The sequence below is a fragment of the Myotis nattereri genome, assembly GCF_964212035.1.
Source record: "Myotis nattereri genome assembly, chromosome: 6".
NCBI lineage: Eukaryota > Metazoa > Chordata > Mammalia > Chiroptera > Vespertilionidae > Myotis > Myotis nattereri.
This window is the reverse complement of record NC_138081.1, coordinates 64,369,025-64,393,974: the sequence shown is the minus strand read 5'-3', so window position 1 is coordinate 64,393,974 and position 24,950 is coordinate 64,369,025. Positions and strand designations below refer to the sequence as shown.

The 24,950-nt window shown below is 42.2% G+C and overlaps 1 protein-coding gene across 5 annotated transcripts in view; it reads left to right on the top strand.

The window, feature by feature from the left end:
- The window catches only part of FYN (FYN proto-oncogene, Src family tyrosine kinase), a 206,560-nt gene that overhangs the window by 72,507 nt on the left and 109,103 nt on the right, over positions 1-24,950 (top strand). The gene's annotated exons all lie outside the window — the stretch shown is intronic.

The following is a 24,950-nucleotide window of genomic DNA, read 5'->3' as shown; positions in this document are numbered from 1 at the left end:
TGGAGGGAGAGAGTGCGAGGTTAGGATACTATTCCCTGCAGGGTCTCTCAGACTGGTCGTGGCCCTTACGTGATGCTCACAGCTCCTGTCAGGCAGTGATACCCAACAGCACTCTGTACCAGGGTCAGGTATCCATCCCTCACCTTCCTCTGTCAGGACTTGGGGCAGGGAGAACCTGCCCTACCCAAACCCCCTCATTACTAGCCCAGAGGACTGCAGTAAGCCTTGTGGCTTTTCTGTGCCCTGCCCACCTCTTTGTAAATAACCCCTTTTTAAAATTCCCTTCAAGTTATCGTAATTGGCGTGCCCTGTTTCCTGCTGGTACCTTGACTGACAAAAGTTGCAGGTTTCTTTGCAACACAGCAAAGCTGACTGGTTCCTGAAGGACTGACTTCTGACTTCAGCTATAATAGCAATGTGTTCTATACCAGTCTGGTTCCCAAATTTAGGAGTGCTTCAAGATTACCTGGGGAGGTTGTGAAAATGCAGGTTCCTGGACCCCGCCCCTTTACCTACTGACTTCGAGGTACAGAGGACAGTTCTAAGGCCCTTGCAATGACTGATCTTTTGTAGTTCACTAAACACAGAATATAATTTATACGACCCCAAGCCCAGATAGCCTTCTGAACAGATAACTAGTTAAAGGACACTGGACCCCTACCTTTTGTGCCATGATTTATTGTTAACTGGGGGATGAGTGAGCGAATGAGTGAAATACCTAAGATTTAAAATAAAAATTACAATATAATGAGATAAAACTAATCTGAAATAGGTAATAGCTGCTCTTTCAACTCCTTGTTAACTCATGAATTATTGGGAGTGACCAGACTCCTCCTGACTCACTATGCAAGATTTGGAAGAGTAGAGATGGTTCCCTGTCATCCAGGAGGGAAGCCCAGTGTCTGATAATTTGATAATTTGCCATAGAGTTCCTCATTATCGTCTATTAAGAAAAAAATTCTTGTTGACTATGAAAGTGTAACTCAAGATATGAAATGTAATTATGTAAATACTGGACACTGTTTTTCCTGCCAAGAAACAGTTATCAATAATTCCTATCCTATATAATAAAGAGCTAAAGTGCTAATTAGACTGGACGCAGAACAACCTTCCAGAACAACCTTCTAGAACAACCTTCCGGAACAACCTTTCGGAATGACCAGTGGGCGGGAGGCGGGGCCGCAAGGGCCAAGGCAGCCGGGGCTGGAAGGGTCAAGCCCCTTGCACGAATTTCGTGCATCGGACCTCTAGTGCTAAAATAAATGCCTTTAGCAGAGCTGTTGTTAGAAGCCCATAAAATATGTAGTCCATCCCTGTCAGTGACCACAGTCTGTAAAAACAACAGCATTCCAGTCTCCCAAGGGGAAAGTGAAATCAGTGCTCAAAGCCTTGGATGAAACAGGGTATGGTAGACAGTGGACATGAGATCAAATTCTGCTTGGACCAAGAGGCCCATTTCTCGAGGACTACATAAGATTGTAAAGCTCTTGGGACGTGATTCTCAGAGGGTGTTACTCCTTGCCCCCCGCCCCACTCCCACCAGAACTCTGTTATTATCTTAAAAAATTCACATCTCTGATCTCATGGTAGTTACAAAGATATAAAGATAATTGGAAAGTGTATTCTGCTGAGTCAGTAGAGTACGCCCCAGGGGCCTCCAGCTACCCTGCAATGGCTGTTGCAAAATTATAAAACAATTTCTCAATCCGAAATTAATAGTAATTCATCTCACCTTGAATAGTGAGCCAGAACATGTGGCCATTTTGTCTTCCCAAAAGGTTGAGTGAGGGTCACTGTGATGAGGGCTAATTGCTTGAAAAGGAGAGTAAACAATCTGTTATATAACATTTTGCCATTTTATTCATTTTAAGCCTTTTTTCTTTTAATGCTTTGGTGAAGTGCTTTTAACTGATGGGCAGTGAACATTAAGATAAAGGGTCATCTTGGATAGATGTCCTTCCCAGAGGGCAGAGCAGGGCCTGAGGGGAATCCAGCTGACCCAGTTGGAAATGCCTGAGTAATTCTGGTTGAAATGTATCCCACCATCTCAAAGCAATCCCTCTCCTCCTCCCGGTTCGCTTTCAGAACCCCCTAGACCAGTGGTCGGCAAACCACGGCTCGCAAGCCACATGCGGCTCTTTGGCCCCTTGAGTGTGGCTCTTCCACAAAATACCACATGCAGGCGTACATGTACAGTGTGATTGAAACTTCGTGGCCCATGGGCAGAAGTCGGTTTTTGGAAAGGAGATTGACGAAACAAGTATACAAGACGAGTGTGGATGGGAGAGTTAAAAGGGGTCGACCTCAGCGAATGTACCTCAATCAGATTGAGGACGTTTATAGCAAAGGCCAGCTTAAGAGTACCCTAATTAAGTTAGTAACCATGTACCTACCTATATAGTTTAAGTTTAAAAAATTTGGCTCTCAAAAGAAATTTCAATCATTGTACTGTTGATATTTGGCTCTGTTGACTAATGAGTTTGCCGACCACTGCCCTAGACCAGCGGTTCTCAACCTGTGGGTCGCGACCCTTTGGTGGTCAAATGACCCTTTCACAGGGATTGCCTAAGACCATCCTGCATATCAGATATTTACATTACGATTCATAACAGTAGCAACATTACAGTTATGAAGTAGCAATGAAAATAATTTTATGGTTGGGTCACAACATGAGGAACTGTATTTAAAGGGCCAGAAGGTTGAGAACCACTGCCCTAGACTGATCTGCCCTATAAAGATAGAGATGGTTCTTAATGGTCCCTGGAGTTATTTGGCCCAGCATTCAGGATTCAGGGAGTATAAACTTATGCAATTGTGTTTCATCTCTGAACACAAGGTACTCAGCAGTTCAGTCTGGCCTTGTGTTTTCCAGTCTAAATCAAGATGCTGGAGCTGGGGCACCCTAGGAACGGCACTGTTTCAGAGTGATGACCAGTTCACAGGTAGACACCCACTTCCTACTCCAACCATGCCACTTCCTCCTTTCACTTGCCCCTTTTCCATGAGTCTTCTGCTACCGTGGGAACTGTTGTTGTGGGCGAAGAAGAAGATGAAAGGAGAAGCAGAAACACTTTAGAGAAACTGTCATGAGAGCCAGCTCCTACCCCCACAATGCTTTCCTTCCACACAGCCTACTTGTTTTTCACTTCAATTTTTTGATGGCCTACAATTTGATCATTTTAATTTGAGGGTATAAATGACCTTTTTAAAAAAAAACAGTAGCTTCAGAGGAGGTTGATGACTCATTAACCTCATACAGTGGCGCATGTATGTGAATTAATTCCATCAAATTGATTAGCCCAGGGAATGGGGCTGTGATTGGAAAAGTAGTCAGTAGACAATTTGGGCACCTCTCCAAAGGGATCCAGGCAGGATATGTGGTGATATGAAGCCAGTAGGAGAACTTGAAAGGGGGTGATCTTAGGAGGGGAGAGAGGCTAAGGAGACATAAACTTGAACCATAAGGGCTCTTGTTCCTAGGGCCCAGAAGTCATGCCATTGGTGGTTTTATTCTGCATAAGTTTAGTGTGGCAGCCTGGTACCTACCACTATCAACAGCAGCATCTACATGTGCCAGATTTAGCAAATTACAAAAACAAAACAAAAACCAGGATACTCAATAAAATCTGGATTTCAGATAAATAATAAATATTTGTTACCATAAGTATGTTCCAAATTGTTTGTCCAACATTCAGATTTAACTGGACCTCCTGAATTTTATCTGGAAGCTTTGAGAGTGGCTAAGCTCCTGACATTCTCAGTTCTGGAGAAAATGTTGTTTGCCTGACTCTGGTGATGGGAAAGCCAAGGCTAAAAGGGTTGTGGTTTTCAGCCTCTTGGTGAAAAAGCCTCCAGAGCTAGTGTTCCTAACCCCTGAACTATCCATGGAGAACTCACCAAAGGACCAAACAGCGGGCTGTAAACACACATACTTTGGGCCACCTGGTGTTTGTTGTGGATGGCAAAAAGGGCCCTAGAAGGAGGTGAGATCGGGGGGCGTGGCGGGGGGTGGGGTGGGGGAGAGGTCCACACTGACCCTACCCAAAGGCGCGGGGAGTTCAGAGGCTGAAGCAGGCTGGCAGAGACTCCGGGAAATGAACCCTCAGTGGGGTTAGAGCAGAGGCCTGGAAGGAACCTAACGGTCACCTGGCCTACCCTCTTTATTTTATGAGAAAACCGAGATCTAATGAGGGATAATGACTACTCAAGTCACAGAAAAAAATCATCAGTGAAGCCTGTAGAGAATCGGGTTTCTTAAGTCTTCACTGAGTTCTTTCCACTGCGTGGTGCTGACACAGCAGCTTCTTATTCAAGCCTCCAAGTTTCCACCCAGTCCTACTTTATGTACACAGTACCCACTTGGGCTGACTTTGTGGGAAGGACCACGTTCTGCTTATGAGTCAGGCACCACCCTCATTTTCTTTTCTGTTGATGTAAGAACCACCTAGGCAGTCCCTGGTTACCAAGCGTTATGTTTTATGTCCCACTTCACAGAGCCAAAAAAAATCCAGATTTTGCCATTCATTGTATTACATGCTTTTTTGGGACAGTTAGGTATGTTTCCAAAATCTGGCTACTCAGTAGAAAGAAAGAAAAACCTAAAGTTGTGCTTCCTGCTGTCTTAAAAATATGTATCAGTGGTTTTTTAATGTAATATTCAATTTCTATAGTCAGCAGCAGTCTGCTAATGATCGCCCAGAGTTCTGGTGTCCAGTAGGGAAGAAAGGAATGCTCAGGGTAGAGTGAAGGAGGGAGGGTCCCTTCTGAGGTGGAGAAAACCTTCCCCCTGACTCCTCAAGGGACTGAGAGTTTAATGGTAACAGAAAGTATGGATATTCCCCAAAGCCTAACATTGTTGTTTTCTGACTCCTTGAGCATGGTCTCTCTGTATTGTCAGGACCGTGATGCCTCTTCCTGGCTTTCAGGCATGTGGGAATGAAATGTTCTTTTTAAGTTTCTTTGGTTTATTTTAGCAGTTTTTGATGTAAATTGTGGATTTAAGGATAAGAATTCTTCAGTGAAACCAGTGCTGTGTCCACACTGTCTTACCCACTCAGAAAATTAGCACGTGGGAAAACTATTTAAAGGGGAGAAGGTCGTGTATGGGAAAGAAGGTCATTTCCTTCTCCTCTATTCATGTGGTTTGCTCATTCCTGACATGATGAATATTTGCAATTTTTTCTTGGAAAACAAAATATTCCACATTAACATCGTGGCTTCTTTGGGAAGCTGAAATTCCACATGTTCTTCAGGTACTTCTACATTTGCACTGTTTGCAACAGAGATGAAATTAGCCTCAGCACATTGTTTCCCAGAAATGATAATGCTAAACATCAGCCAGCCAAAGCCATAGGCAAAGTCACTAATTGTCATTCAGGTTCTTGTATTATCCTCCTATACAACCTCTGTGCTCTCCATTCTCCTCCCCAGGAGTCATTGGCTGAAAACATGATGAAGTGGATTACATACTTGCCTTGATGTTAACAATTGTAATAAACTCTTCACAGATTGGAGAATGTGAAACTAAAAGGCTGAGGATATATGATGAATGAAACTGGCTGGGTTATGATCAGCTTTGAAATTTGTGATCCTCAATTCAGAGTAGCTGGAGAATAGGAAAACCTCTTGTACATGTATTAATGTTATCTATCAACTTTAAAAATGTGAAACCTCACTTCCAGAGTCAAGCCAGAAAAGCAGCATTGTTTGGTAAAAAAATTTTTAATGAAGCCCAAATATTTGAATTAATCCCCTTAAAACATTCAAATAAACGTGTGCGCCTGAAAGGTACCTGGTTTAGAATATCTAAAAAACTAGCAAATTAGCCCAGTGCTCAGGGGATGAAGCAGCAAAAGGATGAAGTGGCAACATGACTTTGAAACTCCAAGTGGCCTCTGAAGGTCAGCGGAAAGCTACTCTTTTGAAGCAATTGGAGGATCCTAGGAATCGTATTCAGAGTGGGTAGGCCCTTTTTCTAGAGACAATGGGTAAACAGTCTGTTAAGTTTCCATTTTTCTCACTTTGAGGAACTTCATCTGGTTTCTGGTCATCTTTTAATCCCAAATTTTAGTTTGCTAGCCAAGAAAAACGTGCATGATTGGGAAATCTAGGTGTTCTACCCAGTTTCTTCAAGACCCATTCTGCATCTGTCTTGGTAGTCCATGTGTTGTTAACTTGGCATGTGTATATAGCTTATCTGCCAAGTGGGCTGCTAACATCTTGAAGGCTGAGATGGTGTCTGATACTAGCACCTAACAGCATCCTGTTCAGTCACCTGTCCAAAAGGTTCATGCCAATCATTGTGGGGAGCTGAGATCTGGGGCAAGGCCTTTTTCTCAAAGGCTGTGCTCTCATAGAGGCTGTCTACAGAGCACTGCTGTATCTCTAACACCAGTGGAGGCGAGGAGAGGAGTAATCCAAAAACAGTGCACAACCCAGGCACCATTTTCATTTGTCACAGTTTTGGATGCACTTGGTGTTTTTCTAATTGGCTTATTTTTTTAGTATAATCTGGACCAGTGGAGAGACCTGTTTTTTGATAACTCATAGAGTGAACCATCAGTGCATTCCCAGATATAAAGAGGCTGATAAATTCTATTGAATTTTTATATTCATTTCCCTAGCCAACAAATCACTCTCCCTATTAATATTTGTTCAGTTAATATTTGTCATAAGAATTTCCATGGATTCTGCTTCAGAGTGACTAGGCAGGTGTTTCAGGAAAAATAGGGAACTCCCTTGAAAAGCCACATAATCCTAAATAAAACGCCCTGCCTTGGTCATAATGGAAATGGCTTACATTGGAATGCTTAGATGCAATGTGCCATAAACTCAAAGTGCTCTGAAATCTGCCGAGTGGGAGGTAACCACTGAGCCAAACAATCCAGGTGCTGCCAGAGGTTAGAGGGCGGCTTGGCCATCTACAGCACTACAGGTGATGCAGATGGTGTTCCCAAATCTCTCCAATATGAAACTGGGCTCTCAGCAGCTAACAGCAGAGACCCCCTACATCTGTCATTGTGTATCTAGACTTTTAAGCTGTGGGGTCTTGTTACTTGTAAGCAGAGTTCTTCACACTATCTGCAAAGCATTAGGATAAAAGGTCAGGAAGGATAAGGTGATTAAGAACGGAACAGAAAACACTGAAAAGATTTTTATATTAAAATGTTCATCTGTTCTTTTATCAAATCATGGAAGTTTGGCATTTGCCATTTATATGCATCTCTGCTGCAGCTCCATGGCAAATCTCCTGTCCTCAGAGGATATCAATCATGTGGCATTTGGTTCCTATGAGAAGAGTTGAGGAGAGAGAGACCTAGTCCTGCAGGCCAGGGCAAGAGAGGGTTAAATCTGAAGCTGGGTTTCCAGAAAGTGGAAGTAGTACTTTGTGTCATTGCAAAATAACCTATGCATTAGGAATTCTGCTGCATCATCCTTGCAACTTAAATTCCTATTCTCATCTTGGTGGGTATTTTTGGAAGTCAATGAATAGTATTAACTTATGCTCTGAAAAGATGGAACCATTCTGTGACGGATTTAAGAAGCACAGTGTCAGTCAGTCGTTTCTGTCTTAGATTATGGTAAATTCCTTCTGCATCAGGCTCGCTTTTGTGAGTTTTCTTTTCCTCCCTTCATCACATTCATTATCCCTTGGGCAAGTTGTGTCTGTCCCTCCTGCTCTACTCCCACGCACTATGCAGAGGAGTTCATCTGCAGCCCCAGGCAGGCCTCCAACCAGCTACAGAGCTTCCTTTCTCCCACTCCCAGGTCTTTCCCACCCAGCGGTGAGACCTATGCCTGATTTTCAGCTCTTCTGGGTAGTGTGTCATTACTTGGAACAAAATTAGAAAGCATTTTACGTTGCTTATTACATATCATTAATTGAAGTGCCACTAAACCCAAGGAATTTATTGTTCCATTGATGTGTGCATAACTCCTATTAACATTAACAAAGTTGTTAAGAATCAAAGAACCAGCAAGAACCCACAACAGAGGATCCATTTTGATCCTGCTTTACAAGTGACTCAAACCCACAGAGCATCAACAAGCATTTTTAATATAATTTTTACAACTCCTTTTTAAAAAGTAGAGCAATTACTGAATATATCATAGCACACATGTGTCCTTCAGAATAAACAATGGTTGCCATGTGTACAGTATTGGATGACTCCCCCGCCCCGCCCCACCCCCGGTTGGAAATTGCAAGCCCTGTCCCTATGTGCAGGCAGTGGAGATGTTACCTGTGGCTACCACTGGGGGCAGGAGTGTTTGGACTCAGCAGTAACAAGGCTGGTGAAGGCGTGGGAGCAATGGTAAGGGGAACATACCTGTTGTCACCCCCAAGACAGAGAAAAGTATATAGAGATGTTTGCTTCCTCTGAGCATTTGCACCCTACCTGTGTGGTTATTGACAGGTAACCACTGAAATGAAGATTTGAGGGGTAGGGGGGATTTAGTTCAGATAATTGTAAAGCTATCAGAACACTCCATTCACTAATCCTTCCTGTGGTAGAAAGATCACAAAGAATCTGAAGATGTAGCAACAACCGGAAAATACCCTTAACCTTTCTTGTCAAATGTGAGCACTAGGAGTTAAAGCCTCACCTTCTCTCTGTGTATTTCTAAAGTGCTTATTTATTCACCTCACTAGCCAGTAAAGGGGACTTCTCTCCTAAATGTGCTCCATTTTTAGATCTGTTTGTTTTTCCTTCTCACTTCTCCCAGCTCCTTCTCTACCTCCTCTTCTATCCTATATAATAAAAGGCTAATATGCAAATTGTCCCCTCGACCTGGAGTTCGATCAGGGGGTGGGGCCAGCCAGACAACCACCCACAGCCCCTCCCCCTAGCCGGCCCCATTGGGGCAGGCTGGCCAGACCCCACCCGTGCACGAATTCGTGCACCGGGCCTCGGGCCTCTAGTCTATAATAAAGGGCATTAATTTATACATATGTTCCCATGTTTGCAAAATGTGTTCAGTTTGGAAGAGAAGATGTTCATATTTATGTCTGATTGGGACATAATGGTTGGTATTCTTTCAGTGTCCTTTAATCTTTTTTAGAAAGGTTAAATTTACTAACACTTAGTTTAACAGTTGTTTGTTTTTAAATGTTGCTTTTCTAAAATCACCCTTCCTAAAAGAAAGAGGTGGGGGGAAAGTTAATTCTATTAGATTTTTGAAGTACTGATTTTAATTGAATTATTTCCCTAAAGATTTGCAGCATCTCACCCAGTTTTGTCCTTGGAATGTTACCTATCCTTGCGGGAACTTTGAGTTCCATCTGCTCTTGTCTGAGGCTTAGAAACAGGTATTTATTTCTGTAATTGTTAATTTGGATATTCTGAGGAAGAAAAATACAGAATATCCCTTTAACCACTGAACCTCATCTCCACCCCTTTACTTTTTCTTTAAGAATATGCAATTTCCTACGGAAGGAAGCAACACTGATTATTACCGGGTAGAATCCATCTGGCACTGAATAGATTAAAACAAGCCCAGAATGCTTTTCACTTATTCTTCACCACAGTGCTGCAAACTGGGTCAGGATTATCCTTGTTTTACAAATGAGGTGGCTGGAACTAGAAAGGTGAGGCCAGCCTTTTTCAGGGCCACAGATCCAGGCAGGGTCAGAGCCCAGATGTGGTTGGTATGTTGAGGGCCAGGCTGCACAGATCTTGCTAGAGTCCAGGTGCATAGGCCCAGTGTCGGCCAATGGGTCATTTGTTCCCAGAGACCCAGTTTGACCCTTTAATATCTAGCAGAGTGCTTGGACCATGACAGGCACCCAGTAAATGCTTGTTGAACAAATGTATTGCCAAAGCCAGAATTCATTATAATTCATCCTGGTGACTGTCCTAGTCACTGCTGAATCTATTTTGAAACCTATTTCCTGGTGACTTTATAATGATATATAGTATATACACTGAGTGGCCAGATTATTATGACCACCTGACATGTGTAGGCAAATTAGCCGTACACTGCATCATATGGGATATGGAAGCTGAAGGCCTGTTCGAACACCTTTGCTGTCTGCAGTTACCAAGATAAAACATCTCCAATTCACACAGGAACACAAGAATTGGACAGTCAAGTATTGGAAAAAAGTCATGTGGTCCGATGAATCACATTTCCAGTTGCATCATGCAGATGGCAGAGTGAGAATTTGACAGAAACAGCATGAAAGCATGCACCCCACATGCATGAGTACAACCCTTCAAGCTGGTGGGGGCAGTGTTATGGTTTGGGGCATGTTTTCCTGGCGTGATTTCGGCCCTTTAATTCGTGTGGAACAGCATCTGAATAGCACAACATACCTAAATATCGTTGCTGATCAAGTTCATCCTATCATGTTGATGGCATATCCCAATGGAGATGGCTTTTTCCAACAAGACAATGTGCCATGCCACAGTGCTCGTATTGTGCAGGAGTGCTATCAAGAACATGAGGGAGACTTTACCTTGCTTAGGTGGCCCCCACAATCACCAGATCTCAATCCAATTGAGCATTTGTGGGACGAAGTTAAAGGAGCCATCAGGCAGCTGGTTCCACAACCATCAAATCTCACAGAACTGGACTGTGCTATTCATCAGGCATGGTGTCAGATTCCTCGCATCACCTTTCAACATCTCGTGGAGTCAATGCCAAGAAGAATCGCCACAGTATTGAAGGCAAAAGGTGGCCCAACAAAGTACTGATGGGGTGGTCATAATAATCTGGCCACTCTGTGTGTGTGTGTGTGTGTGTGTGTGTGTGTGTGTGTGTACACATTCAAAGTCTGTTAAATCGCGTTCTTTACCCATATCTTCAGAAAAAAATCACTTCTGTTGTCGTGGTAAACAACCTGCCTCCCTGTTTATAATGGTCTGGCCCTCTAGCAACTTCAGCGCAAAATTATAGCTAATTTGCTTACAAACGTCAGGTGGTCATAATAATCTGGCCACTCAGTGTATATAACATTATCAAAATTTGCCCCACTTGCCAGTGTGGTCAGAGGCCTCTGGCAAATCAAAGATGCACAGTAGAACTATATGCATACTATTCTTTAATTTAAACGTATTTTAAATAGTTTATATCTTTTCCTGACTTGAAAATATGCACTCATTATAGAATATTTGGTGAGCTATAAAGAAGAAAATAAAAATATCTCTTAATCACACCATATTGAGATAGCAATGTTAAGATGTATTTATTTTTCCTCTTTTGTGTGGCGGGAGAGAAATGTCAGTGATGAGAGATAATCATTGATCGGCTGTCTCCTGCATGGCCCCTACTAGGGATCAAGTCTGCAACCCAGGCATGTACCCTGACTGGGGAATCAAACCCTTGACCTCCTGGTTCATAGGTCGACACTCAATCACTGAGCCACACTAGCCAGGCTAAATTGTGATAATTTTTTAATGAATTACGTAGTGACTATGGAGTTTTCTATTGTATGAACAGACATCATTAATTTAACCATCCACCATGCTATTACTATGTAATCAAATGGTCTCATATTTGATATTATAAATAACATGTAGTAAGCATTCTGGTATTAAATATTTGCTTCCTTCCCTGATTATTTCTTGATGAAGGAATCAATAGACTTGACTAAGCAGGGTTGATTTCTTCTTAGGCCTCTCTCCCTGGCTGGTAGATGGTGTCTTTTCCATTCATTTTCACATGGTCTTTCCTCTGCACATGTCCTAATCTCCTCCCCTTGTAGGGACCCAAATCATATTGAATTCATGGCCCAGCGTAGGACTTCATTTTTCCTTAATTGCCTCTTTAAAAGGCAATTAAGACCCTATCTTTAAATATAGTCACATTCTATGGTGCTGGGGTTAGGACTTCAATATATGAATGGTGAGAGGGACATAATTCAGTCCATAACCATCTCCTTGATATTTTTCTTCTGCTTCATTAAAGAAAATGCTGGGCAACAACCAACTAAGTTGAATTTTGCCACCCACTAAATTGATTACCGGACCATAGATTGAAAGGCATTGCTGTAGTGGGCTGTATTAGTTTACCAGGTTAGTGTCAAATTGGCATCAGCCTTAGTACTTGCCTTTGACTCATCATATGTAGAGACAGTTCCAGAACAAAACATGTAGGGCAGAGTGAGAAAATCAGAGAGTATAACCTTCTGCAAATACATAGCAATTATCTTAATTAGGAGGTCAACAAACATTTTCTGTAAGTGGCTGTAAGGCCATTGTATGGCTTTGCAGGCTGTCCATTCTCTGCCGAGACAGTTCTGCTGTTGTATCATGAGAGCGACTAGAGACAATATGTAAACAAATGGGTATGACTGAGTTCCAATTCAACTTCATTTACAGGCACCGATATTTGAATGTCTTATAATTTTCACATGTCACAAAATAGTATTTTAATTCTTTTTTCAACCATTTCAAAATGTAAAAACCATTCTTAATTCATAGGCCATGCAAAGACAGGCAGTGGGCCCACTCTGACCCAGAGACTGTCGTTTCCTTACCTCTGCTTTGGCTGGGTAGCAAAAAGGCTCTCAATTGGCCTGGACGATTTTCCTCAGTCCACATAAATTCTTAACTTATTTTCATGTTTGACTCTTGTGATTTATCTGTATTTTCCGTTGAGAAAATCCCTGTGGCCACTCATAATAAACTATTGTTTACAAAGCAAATATTATTTTCTTACCAGAGAGAACTTTCCTCTTAAATGTCCCACAGAATCATTGTCAGATGGTGAAGTTAGGAGTAGAATTAGCATCAGAAAGTCTGGACAATAACAGCAGAGTTTGAATCTAAGGGGTCTCCTTTGGGAACTTAACAGGGAAATGGAGTGGCCAAAGAAAGACGAGCTCAGCTCCAGGGCCCTGTCCCCATACTCTCTTCTCAAGGTGAGGGGGACTGAGGTTTCCTTCATGGAAACTGCACAGCCTCCACAGTCACTCACACATGGTTCCTTTCCCAACTCAGAATGTAGGCCACGGTGAGCTTGGCCCTCTCTTGCTTCCCGTGGGGGCTGCCTGCCATGCAGGATGCTGTCTAAGTGCCCAGAGACAATCTTCCTACCAGAGGATCGGAGAGAACCCAGCTGTCTGGGGAAGCCCCATCTGGCCATCTAGTTCCTGCGCTCCAACGGATGAATTTCAGCGGTAGGTGCAGCAGTTGTGTGGAGCACACGTCAAATGATGATGGGCTCACCTCTGCACAGACTATGATCAGAAGCGGGAGAGGGCCTAGCAGAAAGGCAGAGGTCCAGCTGCCCCCAAGACTGGGGGACAGAATTCTCTCTCCGTCAGTGTGATGCTGGGCCCTGAGGTAGCTCAGGACTCTACCTCGTGACCAGGTGTATTTCACAGCGGGAATCTGAAGAGGCCAGAAATCGACAAAGGCAGGTATGGTGTCCTGGGAGGTATTTTCCATGTTTCAGACTTCCAGGTGAAAACTATATTTATCCAGGACAAGGCTGCAGAGGCAAGCTCAACTGTTGTGGCTTCCCTTTGCAGGAACGAGCAGATCTCACTTGTGACTCTGGAAGGAAAATCTTGAGTGCCTACTGTGCACCACAGAAAGAAAACACCTTTATCCCCAGGCCTTTCCCATCCAGGGATGCTGCAGGCTGTAAACCAAGGCCTTAAGGAAACATTTTTAATTGACATGAAAAATAAACGGACTTCAGTATCCAGATTTTGCTTTAAAATGATTTGTGTTATTTTATTTCAAAACTGTTGGCTTCATACTGTCCTGACATCTCATAATAAAATAGTTTTGGCATGACAGTCATCTTAAGTGAATAAAAAACACAATTAAATGAAATGGCACTTATAAGCTTTTAGCAAAGCAAATTTTTGAATTATCTTGCAGAGATTAAATTGCTGTACTCTCTTGCTTTCAGTTCTTATAAGAGCTTTGTTTTGTCTCTGGTTTCACGGCATTAACCACTGCGATTTTAAAAATTGAAGTATAATAATATTCATACAGAAAAGAGCACAAATTGTTAAGTGCACTGATAATGAATTTTTACAAAGTGAGTACTCTCCCCTGTAGCCAGCAGCCAGATGGAGAAAGAACATCACCCAAACACCAGAAGCCCCTTAGGCCCTTTCCCAGTCCCTAACCACCCTACTCCTACCAGAGGTAACTAATAGCATGATTTCTAACATAGGTTGGTTTTGTCTATTTTTATAAATAAAATCTTCAGTATATACTGTTGTGTCTCTTTTCATATTACATTTGGATGATTAATCCATGTTGTTACGAGTTGTAATTTGTCCATTTTCATTGCTGTGTCATGTATTGTATAACTAACTATACCAAAATTTGTCTAACCCTTCCATTGTACATGGCTTTTGGGTCATTTCCAGTTAAGTCTATCACAGATAGTATGACCAGGAACTTTCTTAAACACGTCAGTGGGTGAGCATCTGTAGCATTTCTGTAGGATAGATTTCTCAATGTGAGATCTTGGGTCAAGGGATATGGGTATGTTAGGCTTTAATAGATACTGCCAATTTTCCAAAATGTCTTTATCGATCTACACTCTCACCAGTACCATATGAGAGTTCCAGTCACTCCCTATCCTTACCAGCACTGTGGGTTTTGTCTCTGTCTGTCATTTCAGCTAATATGGTAGGTGTTTATTGATAATGCATTGTCATTTTAACTTTTCTCTGATGACTAAACTAGAGCATCTTTTTCTCTGTTTATTGGCCATTAGGATTTTCTTTTTTGAAAAACTTCTTCTCAGGTATTTGCCCATTTCTTTATTGGATTGTCGCCCTTACCTTAAGGATTTGTAGGAGATTTTGCTGGATAGATGTATTGCAATTATCTTCTCTGTTATGTGACCTACTTCTCACTTCTATTGATGTTATTTGATAAAGACATTCTTCATTTCCTTCATGGTTAACATTTTCTTGTGTTCAATTCTTTAAAAATCTGTATTTTTGCAAGGTTTGGAGATATTCTCTATCTTCTCTTCTAAAAGTATTATTATTTTACTTTGTATATTGAGTTCTATCATTCATGTGGAATTGATTTTTGCATAGTGATGGTAGAGATTAAGATTCATTTCTTATATAGAAACCCAGTCTCTTCATTTCTTAGGGTGGTCATACAAAGTACCAGAAACTGGGTGTCTTAAAACAATAGAAACTTGTTTTCTCACAGTTCTGAAGGCTAGAAGTACAAAATCCAGGTGTCGGCAGGGCCATGCTCCCTCTGAAGGCTCTAGAGCAGCGGTTCTCAACCTGTGGGTCACAACCCCTTTCACAGGGGTCACCTAAGACCATCGGAAAACACATATATAATTACATATTGTTTTTGTGATTAATCACTATGCTTTAATTATGTTCAATTTGTAACAATGAAATTGGGGGTCACCACAACATGAGGAACTGTATTAAAGGGTCGCGGCATTAGGAAGGTTGAAAACCACTGCTCTAGAGAAGAATGCTTCCTTGCCTCTTCAGCTTCTGGTGGTAGCGTGTAATCCTTGGTGTTCCTGGGCTTTGGGCTTCATTGCTCTGATCTCTGCCTCTGTTCTCACATGGTCTTCTTCCCCTCATGTCTGTCTGAGTCTCAATTTGCTGCTGCTTCTAAGGATACCAGTCATATTGGATTTAGGGCCCACCCTAATCCACTCTAACCTCATTTTAACTAATTACATCAGTAATGACCCTATTTCCAAATAAAATCATATTCTGAGGTACTTGGGGGTTAAAACTTGTATATATCTTTTGGGGGTACACAACTCAACCCACAACATAGTATTTATTGAACTTCAATGCCATTTATCACAAATTAGGAGACTATCTCTCTAGGTCAAATGTTGGACCTTCTCTTTTGTTCTGTTGATCTATTTTACTATCTTTGCACAAATACATTGTCTTAGCATTATCATTTTATAATGAATCTTGACATTTGATAGACTAAGTCTTCCATCTTTGTTCTTACTCTTCAAGATTATATTGGCTTTTGTCACTTTGCATTTCTATATACATTTTAGATTCTGCTTTTCAATTTTCAACAGGAAAAAAATAACCTTTTTTCATTGAAATTCATTGAAGATGCAATTTTGGGGTAGAACGGACATCTTAAAAATAACGAGACTTCCAGTCCATCTACATGATATAACCCTCTATTTAAATCTTCTTTAATTTCTCTCAATAATGCTTTATAGATCTCAGTGTAAAGGTCTTACACAACTTTTGTTGGACTTATTCCTAGATACTTGATATTTCCTTTATGAAGATTTGTTTTTGATGAAATAAAAAAGCAGAGGAAGAGAAGAAAATCTTGTACTGGGTTTACTACTTCACTTTATTAAGGAATTTTCCCAAGTTTACCAGGATTAAGATTGAAGTTGAGCTTTCACTAACTCTAAATAAGAACTGGGTAAATGAATTATCACTTTAAAAATGTTTTGGGAGAGGAGGTGAAATGGTTTAAAATGTGGGATCCTCAGAGGTGAATAAAATAGGTCCTTGGTAGAAAAAAGGTAGAAGTGTTGGGTCTCCCACATTGCCACATGTAGAACTGCATGCAGGCTGGAGGAGGTGTTAAGAGCAAGATGCAGATATTGGGTGGGGGAGGGGACTGAATCTGGGATTTTCAGTGTTCTTAGAATGTTAGGGTTCCCCAGAAGTGGGCCAGGAAGATGGCAAAGGTGGCAGTGTTTTGAGTCCTTTTCCCTTTAACCAGAGCTGTTATGTTCCACAGATATATAATATTTTGGAATTTAGCATACACCTTTGAAATGCATGCAGACGTGTGTATGCATGTCTGTCTGTCTCTCTCTCTGTGTGTGTATGTGTATGTGTGTGTGTGTATGTGGTATATGTGAATGTGATTGCAAAATTACTTAAATACTACCAGACTACATATTCTTTAACTTTCCATTCAGCCTCAGGATTCTGGGATTCTAACATTATAGCCCACTTCCACCCCAAGGGCTCTGCACGCATCATTATTAACCTTGATCTTGGCCACTTTGTGATACTGTGTGCATTTCATGGGCTTTCCCAGGAGCCACTACACAATGTCTGTTTGGAGTGTCTTGAGAGTGTAATCAGGTTGGGAGAGAGCAGCTGCACCTGCATGGTAGCAAAGTAGCATTTTAGACTCTGGATCGCAGATCCCTAGAAATAGCTTCATTACAAGAGCAAGTCAGAAGTAATTCAAGTATTCTACAAAAACAGAGTTGCTGTTTTATTTTACCTGCTGCATAACTGATGTGATCACTTGACAGAACTCATTGCCAGAAAGAAAAGACACAGTTATAAACATATATTTCATTCTCATTTATAGAAGCACAATCTTTTCTTTTTCTTCCTGACAATCAACTCATTATTCCAGTGGCATTTACTTCATTTATTTCTTCCCCAAATAAACTGGGCATCCTCAGCCTAAACGTTTATATACTCTTCAAGATTATATTGGCTAGAAGCATTATGTTGTTGTGGTGGTGGTGGTGGTTTTTGAGAAAGAGGAGGAAGAAAATTATATCACTCCTCTTTGGGGTTGATGGAGATTAAGAGGAGAAAGGAGAGCCTTAAAATTTCACCCAACCCCTCCAGCCACCCTTGTGACTCAGCCCAGCCCTCTGTGCCAGTGAGCCCACAGTGTACCTGTCTCTAGCCTGCTTCAGAGCTGGCCTCTAGGGCGGGTGAGGATAAGCTCATTTGGTGGCTTGGTGGTGGCTTGCTCCTTGGTGAGCCTCTTGTTCTCTCTGGTCCTGGCAATAGCTGACAAGAAAGGAGCAGCTAGCCTTTTGCAGTTCGACCTTCCTACTCCCTTATGAGTGCTTCCCATGCTCATCTTTCTGTTCGTCTCTCTTTCTCCTCTTTTCTTCTGCTCTTTACTCCACCTCCAGCAAATAATAAAGGAAACAACCACCACAAACTTATTTGAGTCTCCCCACCTTGTTGGAGTGAAGCCAGAAGGATTAGAGCAGGGGTCCTCAAACTATGGCCCGCGGACCACATACAAATACAAATATTGTATTTGTTCCCATTTTGTTTTTTTACTTCAAAATAAGATATGGGCAGTGTGCATAGGAATTTGTTCATAGTTTTTTTTAAACTATAGTCCGGCCAAAACCGGTTTGGCTCAGTGGATAGAGCATCGGCCTGCGGACTGAAGGGTCCCAGGTTCGATTCCGGTCAAGGGCATGTACCTGGGTTGCGGGCACATCCCCAGTGGGGGATGTGCAGGAGGCAGCTGATCGATGTTTCTCTCTCATCGATGTTTCTAACTCTCTATCTCTCTCCCTTCCTCTCTGTAAAAAATCAATAAAATATATTAAAAAAAAAAAGAATATTTAAAAAAAAAACAAAAAACTATAGTCCGGCCCTCCAATGGTCTGAGGGACAGTGAACTGGCCCCCTTTTTAAAAAGTTTGAGGAACCCTGTATTATAGTCTCTGCAGACAAGGGAAGCAGATGGGTCAATGATGCCTCCTCAGAGCCTCCCACCCTCTCTCCCATGAGGAGGGAAGGTCACAGTCAGTCATAAAGTAGGCTTGGTTTCCTAGGGAACCCTGTGTTTTCTTGCGATTGGACTTTCTGCACTTGCTTGTTTAATGTATTTTTCCACCACTTAGAACACTTTAATTTTTCAGACAATTGACTTCGGTCTTGCAGAGAATATTGTGGCATAAATGGAATCAGGACTATATTTTAATAAAATCTGTTATTTCTAACACAAGCTGCCCATCTAGTATTTCACATTGCACAGAACATCCATAGTCACAGAAGAGCTCTTGAGGGGAGGGGAAGTCATTTTTTCTGCCCCTCGCACCTCCCCCGCAATTCTCTGCTTTTGAAAATAAGACTCACACAGCTGTTCCCTAGCAGATGGGTCTCCAAGTGTGTGCTGGCTTTATCTTTAGCCTGCACAGGTGAGGGGGGGATTTGGAATCCCCATTGCAAAACTTATATAATTTAGTTGACTGCAACAAAATGACTAGAAGTGCTCCCTCTGTGCAAGGTGCCAATGGTTAAGAGACTAACGTAGAGTATATTCCTGCTCTCCGGGAGCTGGCCCTTTCCCTTGAAGCAGATGGTACTCTAAGTCCGATAGTAGATTAATTCCTGTGCAGAAAATTGGACAGGAACTTTAGGGAAGGATTTATATTAGAGTTGGGTGTGCAGAACAGGTTGGCTCTCCTATCTTGCAGGTGGAGGTAAGTGCTTTGGTGAGGCTGGGCATGAGGGAGGAAGAAGAAATGGAAGATAAGGCTGAGGTGGGTTTGGAACGATGGTGGGTGGCTCTGAGGGCAAAGCTGAAGAGTTAGAGTTTGTGTAAGTCCTTGGTTTTTCTAGTAGTGTCACCAAGCCCGGAGGTCTTGAGAAGGTGGCTCAGAGGCACTGCAGGGTCAGAGGTCCAGCAGCTCCTTTCTTCTCCATTTTGTGTACTGGGGTATTCCCTTTCTTTTAAAGAGAGTTCCACTTAAATAAAAAACAAACTGAAACCTATTGGTATATGCCAAAGAGAACCATTCGTTTATCCAATTAGTCAGTCAACAAATATTATTGGGTATCTCCTGCATACCTAGCCCTGTACTAGGTTCTGCTGAAAAAGTATTAAAGCAGCGGTTCTCAACCTGTGGGTCGAGACCCCTTTGAGGGTCGAATGACCCTTTCACAGGGGTCGCCTAAGACCATCAGAAAACACATATAAAACAGTGGTTCTCAACCTTCCTAATGCCGCAACCTTTTAATACAGTTCCTCATGTTGTGGTGACCCCCAACCATAAAATTATTTTCGTTGCTACTTCATAACTGTAATTTTGCTACTGTTATGAATCGTAATGTAAATATCTGATATGCAGGATGTATTTTCATTGTTACAAATTGAACATAATTAAAGCATAGTGATTAATCACAAAAACAATATGTAATTATATATGTGTTTTCTGATGGTCTTAGGTGACCCCTGTGAAAGGGTCATTTGACCCCCAAAGGGGTCGTGACCCACAGGTTGGCGACCCACAGGTTGAGAACCGCTGTATTAAAGGTTTTGAACTAATCGGTCACATGTTAGCAAGAGCCACTGAGTCAGCAGCCTGAGTTATAACCCTGCCTCTGCTGCCCACTAATCATAAGACCTTAGGCAAGTTTTCTGGCCTTGGTGGGACCAGTTTCTCACCCGGAAATATTCAGGGCTGGGCTGGTAAGTCATTCTCAGCTGAGACATTCTAGAACTCACATGACCAGTGCTGTAATCCAGAGCATTCATTTGTGTCAATAGAGGGAGTAAAGGAGAGAACTGAATCAGGCCAGTTAGAGGGTGATGGCAGGAAATTCTGTGAACCATCTTAAGACTCTGTGTGAGGCCTTTAACTTCTTCATTCAACAAACATGTAATACTCAGTGCCAGCCACTGTGCTAAGCATTGGGAATAGAGCAGTGACCAAAGCAAAGTGCTCGTCCTCGGGGTGCTTTCTATCTAGGGGCAGCAGAGGAACTGGGAGTGTGGGCAATAGATCTAAGGATGGTTTGAAACTCATGACAAGGGATGATGGTTGGAGTTGTGACAGTGTATTAGGTACCAAGGAAGATAAAGCAAAAAGGTTTGGAGAGAAAAAGAGACTTTAGATAATAGAATTTAAGAAATATTCTGTAGAAAACCAACTAACGTCCACTCCATGATAGCACATTCTTCATCAAGCCAACGCAAGCCCATCCCCCAAAATATCCTGTTGTGGCTAAGAAGCCATGACTCACTAAAGAGATAATGTCCATTTAGACACCAGTTTTCCTTGATGACATCACTCCTATATATGAAGCAAAATTACACCAAAGCCATATACGGTTTTATATAATAGTAGGTCTATTTAGTTTCCCTTAGATAGGTCTTTAATAAATACCAGTGGTGTGTAAAAATGGTATGGGTGGTTACCTAATCTGCTAGCCCCTCAAATCTTTTCTTAGATCAGCTGTCTGTCTCTCTCTCTCTCTCTCTCTCTCTCTCTCTCTCTCTCTCTCTCTCTTCTCCTTTTCCCCAAGTTTTTGGAGTGGATCCAGAACAGATGTTGAGAGCCTCAAGCTTTTCCTTATTTACCCTCCAGTAATTACATGTCACAGGTTGCCTTCCCTATTAGAGTGTGAGGCTGAGCAATTAGTCTCCCATTGTCTTTGCAGGAAATGACATCCATGTGACTTCTGGGGAAGGCAATTGTTGATCACTCTGGTTAAAATAATGTGGAAAGTGTTCAGCACTTAGTCTGGTTGATAATTTAGACTGGCCAGTTTGGAAAGCTTTTGGAAATGGGCAAAGTAAACAGTGGTTGTCAGAACCGGAAATACTAACTGGGTCAGTTCCCTCAACAAAAACAAGGCTCTTGCCAAAACCGGTTTGGCTCGGTGGGTAGAGCATCGGCCTGCGGACTCAAGGGTCCCAGGTTCGATTCCGGTCAAGGGCATGTACCTTGGTTGCAAGCACATCCCCAGTAGGAGATGTGCAGGAGGCAGCTGGTCGATGTTTCTCTCTCATCGATGTTTCTAGCTCTCTATCCCTCCCCCTTCCTCTCTGTAAAAAATCAATAAAAATATATTTAAAAAAAAAACAAGGCTCTAAACTGTCGCTCTGGTCCCTCGATGCACTGACTTGTCTGAACTCTTTAGCATGTGGTTGAGCCCACTGCCTGGGCATTCTGTCTCTTAACAATGCTTTATTTTGGGGTGTTTTCCAGCTGTAGATCATTGAAAACTCCACTCCAGGAGGCCTGAACAATAAGAAATTTACTGGCAGTTGGGTGATTCCACAGACTTCAGGGTTGACCTAATGCAATCAGCCCTACTATGCTTCCCTGTGGTTTTTCTGTCTCTGCCTTCCTCTTCCTCTTTAGGTGGGAGAAAGGTAGCTGTGGAAGTCCTAGGTGTCCCATCCCACACAACAGTCAGAGGAGGGATTTTCTCCCAAGAGAATGAGGAGATGCTCCCGAAAAAATTTTTTCACATTTCATTGTCCTGAATTGGGTCACATGCCAATTCTTAAACCCATCACTGGAAAGGGGTTTCTCTTAGATCAGTGAATCGCAAACGTTAGTGTGCACACAGGTGAAATGGGGATCTTGTAAAATAGGTTATGATTCAGTAGGTTTGGGGTGGGGCCTCAGAACTGACGTTTCTCAGATGGTCCCAGGTGATGCTGATGTGTCTTGTCGGCACACTATACAGCCTTCGACTACTCAGGTCCCCACCCTCCAGCCTGGGCTGCTGTCACCTATCCATGAGACACTGTGCCTGAAGGCATATGGAGCATCTGTTAGGAAAAGGAAGAGAGAATGGCCCCGTGCACATGGGAATTGTATTCAAGAAAACTTGTTCTCAGTGTGTATTGAGAATGTTCCCTTTAAACCGGGAGCCACACAGTAGTCTATGATATGTAATAAAAGCAAACAGTACATACAGTGCAATGTGTTGTGTGGGAGCCCCTTTAAACATCTTATTATTTATTTATGAGGATGAATACATCATAATTCCTGAAACAGAAGGTAAAGCAGTCATGCTACCCTCTCCATTATCATTTTTGTTTAGTACCACATATCTAGTGTGTCTCAAAAGGAACAAATTCAAATGAAATGCATTTAAATGTCTTTAAGAATAAAACTGTGTGCCAAGTCCAGCCTTTGTTCTCTGAGTGGAGATCTCATTAGTCTTGGTTACTGGGATGGGAGACTACACCCCACTTATCATAAGAGTCACTTGACATGATGTAGGGCTTGAAAATGCTGCCAGTGGTGAATTTCTGCCAAAGCAAATGGTCACAGTGCCCTTATGAATGGTTTCAGTGGAGACTATCATTATTCTCTCTTCATTTGAAAAGGATGAACTAGTCTGTTATATTTTTGTTTTTCTTGGCAAAGACACACAGGAGTCCTGAGCTGCAGCTATTTAGGAAAAAAGCTGATAGACTGAAGGACTGATATCTATCATGAGGTTGATCCATTATAGACTCAGTGGAGTTCACAGTGAACTATTCAGCCAGGTGCTTAGTAGACAATGCTGAGATGGGCACTTTGGTGGGGTTGCCATCTCCAACCTCATATGCAAAGACAGTATCACTCAGGAGAGGAGATGGAATTTCACTGCTCCATCTACTGGAACCGCCTACCCTGGTACCTGGGGTTCACATACTAGTATGTGAGACCAATGGGAAGCCATGGCAACTCTTAACTGGCCCTGCCGACCTGACTCATAAAGGCACCTGTACTTAGGAAATCACCAGCTATTGTTGTCTTTGCAAAGGCCTGAAAGGTTGAGAGATTCTCAAACTAACCCAGGAAAGCTGCTCGACTTGGAGCTCCACAAAGGTAGGAATTGTGCATTAGACAGGCAGCCCCTGTATCAGAAGAATGATTGAGGAGCTGGTCTGTTCCCAGATCTGTCAGTCAGCAGCATTGACTAAGCATTTACTCTCTAAAGAGGAAAAGTAAAGGACGAGAACATTTTGTTGCCTAATTCCAGTACGTTATACTCTAAACATGGAATGTTTAGGTGCCCCATCTACATACTTAGGACCTCCGATATTGCCAAAGAGAGATAAGATAATATTAATATTAGCTGAGTCTGTGTAGCATAAGCAGGATTGCACTGTTATTCACAGATTAATTCAAGCAGTGCTGCCTAATGCCTTCCTACTGTGCCTGCTGTGAGGCCACGCATTGTTAGCCAGGAGAGGAATTAAAAAATGGAAAAGCATAGGGCCTTCCCTTACACCTTAAAAGACTTACAACTTGAAAAGTAGGAAACAGTAAGTACATTTAAAGTATATCAATAATACAAAATTTTTAAAAAGAGAAAAACAAAGAGGGTAAGGTAATATCAAATTGGGAAAATCAAGGTAGAAAGAGCTCAGGAAGATGAACATTTGGCTTAGCCTTAAAGTCGGGATGCTTGACCTGAGTTCATGGATGGAACTCAGGGGGTCTGTGAACCTGGATGGGGAAAAATTATCTCTTTATTTTCATTAACTCTTTAACTGAAATATAACATTTTCTTCTATTATGAAAGTGGCATTACTATTTGTTTCCAATAGAAATTATGAGTATTTTCATATTACATTGTACTTAAAGATATCCTGAAATATCACCCCAACAGTACTTCAAAATTAGCTGTTATTAGACTTTTACTGGAATTTATTTAAACACCAAAAGAAGCATATAACAATTTTGATAACTGTATATCAATATACTTCTTTTCATTTCATGTGCTAATTTCAAGCATTTAGAAACATTATTCTGAGAAACATATCTCTAGATTGTTAGGGCACAGAAAGTTAGAGTCCCTGCCTTAGGGAGTGAATGGCTGGGCCTCCTACCAGCACGCATGGGACAGAAGACATTCGGGGAACTAGGGAACTGGCATGCCAAAAGGCTCAGGCGGGGACAGGTGACTGGATGCCAAAGCATTTGGTAGGGAGGTGTGGAGATAAAGCTGAGGTGAGCTGCGGCACTGGGCTAACACACTGTCACAGATAAAGGTGCAGGTGACAGGAAGCAATGGAAGGTGTTTCCACTGAGGCCTTACGTGGTGTTTAGGAAGGGTGCTTTGCAGAACCAGGAGTGTGGGATTGGAAGGGAAGAAATAGGAGGCCAGTGATCAGTTTCTGCCAGGACTAATGCCAACCAGAGAGAGCAGAGTGTAACCCCAGCGTGAGAATGGGGAGGCCTTGAGTGCAGCACGCCTGGGGCCTGGAAGGGCAGGCTTAGGCCAGGGTTTACCGTGAAGGTGAGGGAGGCCACGGTAGTTTTCAGGCCTGAGTGACTAGGAGAATGAAAATCGGTTTTCACATTCACCCACATTTACTGTGGACCAGGTGCTGTTTTAAGCCTTTCTATGTCATTTAATGTCATTAAATTTATATCATTTAATCCTCACAACAATCCTGGGAGGTCAGTATGATGATTCCTATTTTTCATAATAAAGTGAAGTCTAGAAAAGAAAGATCAGGTTTCACAGCCAGTAAAGGAGACAA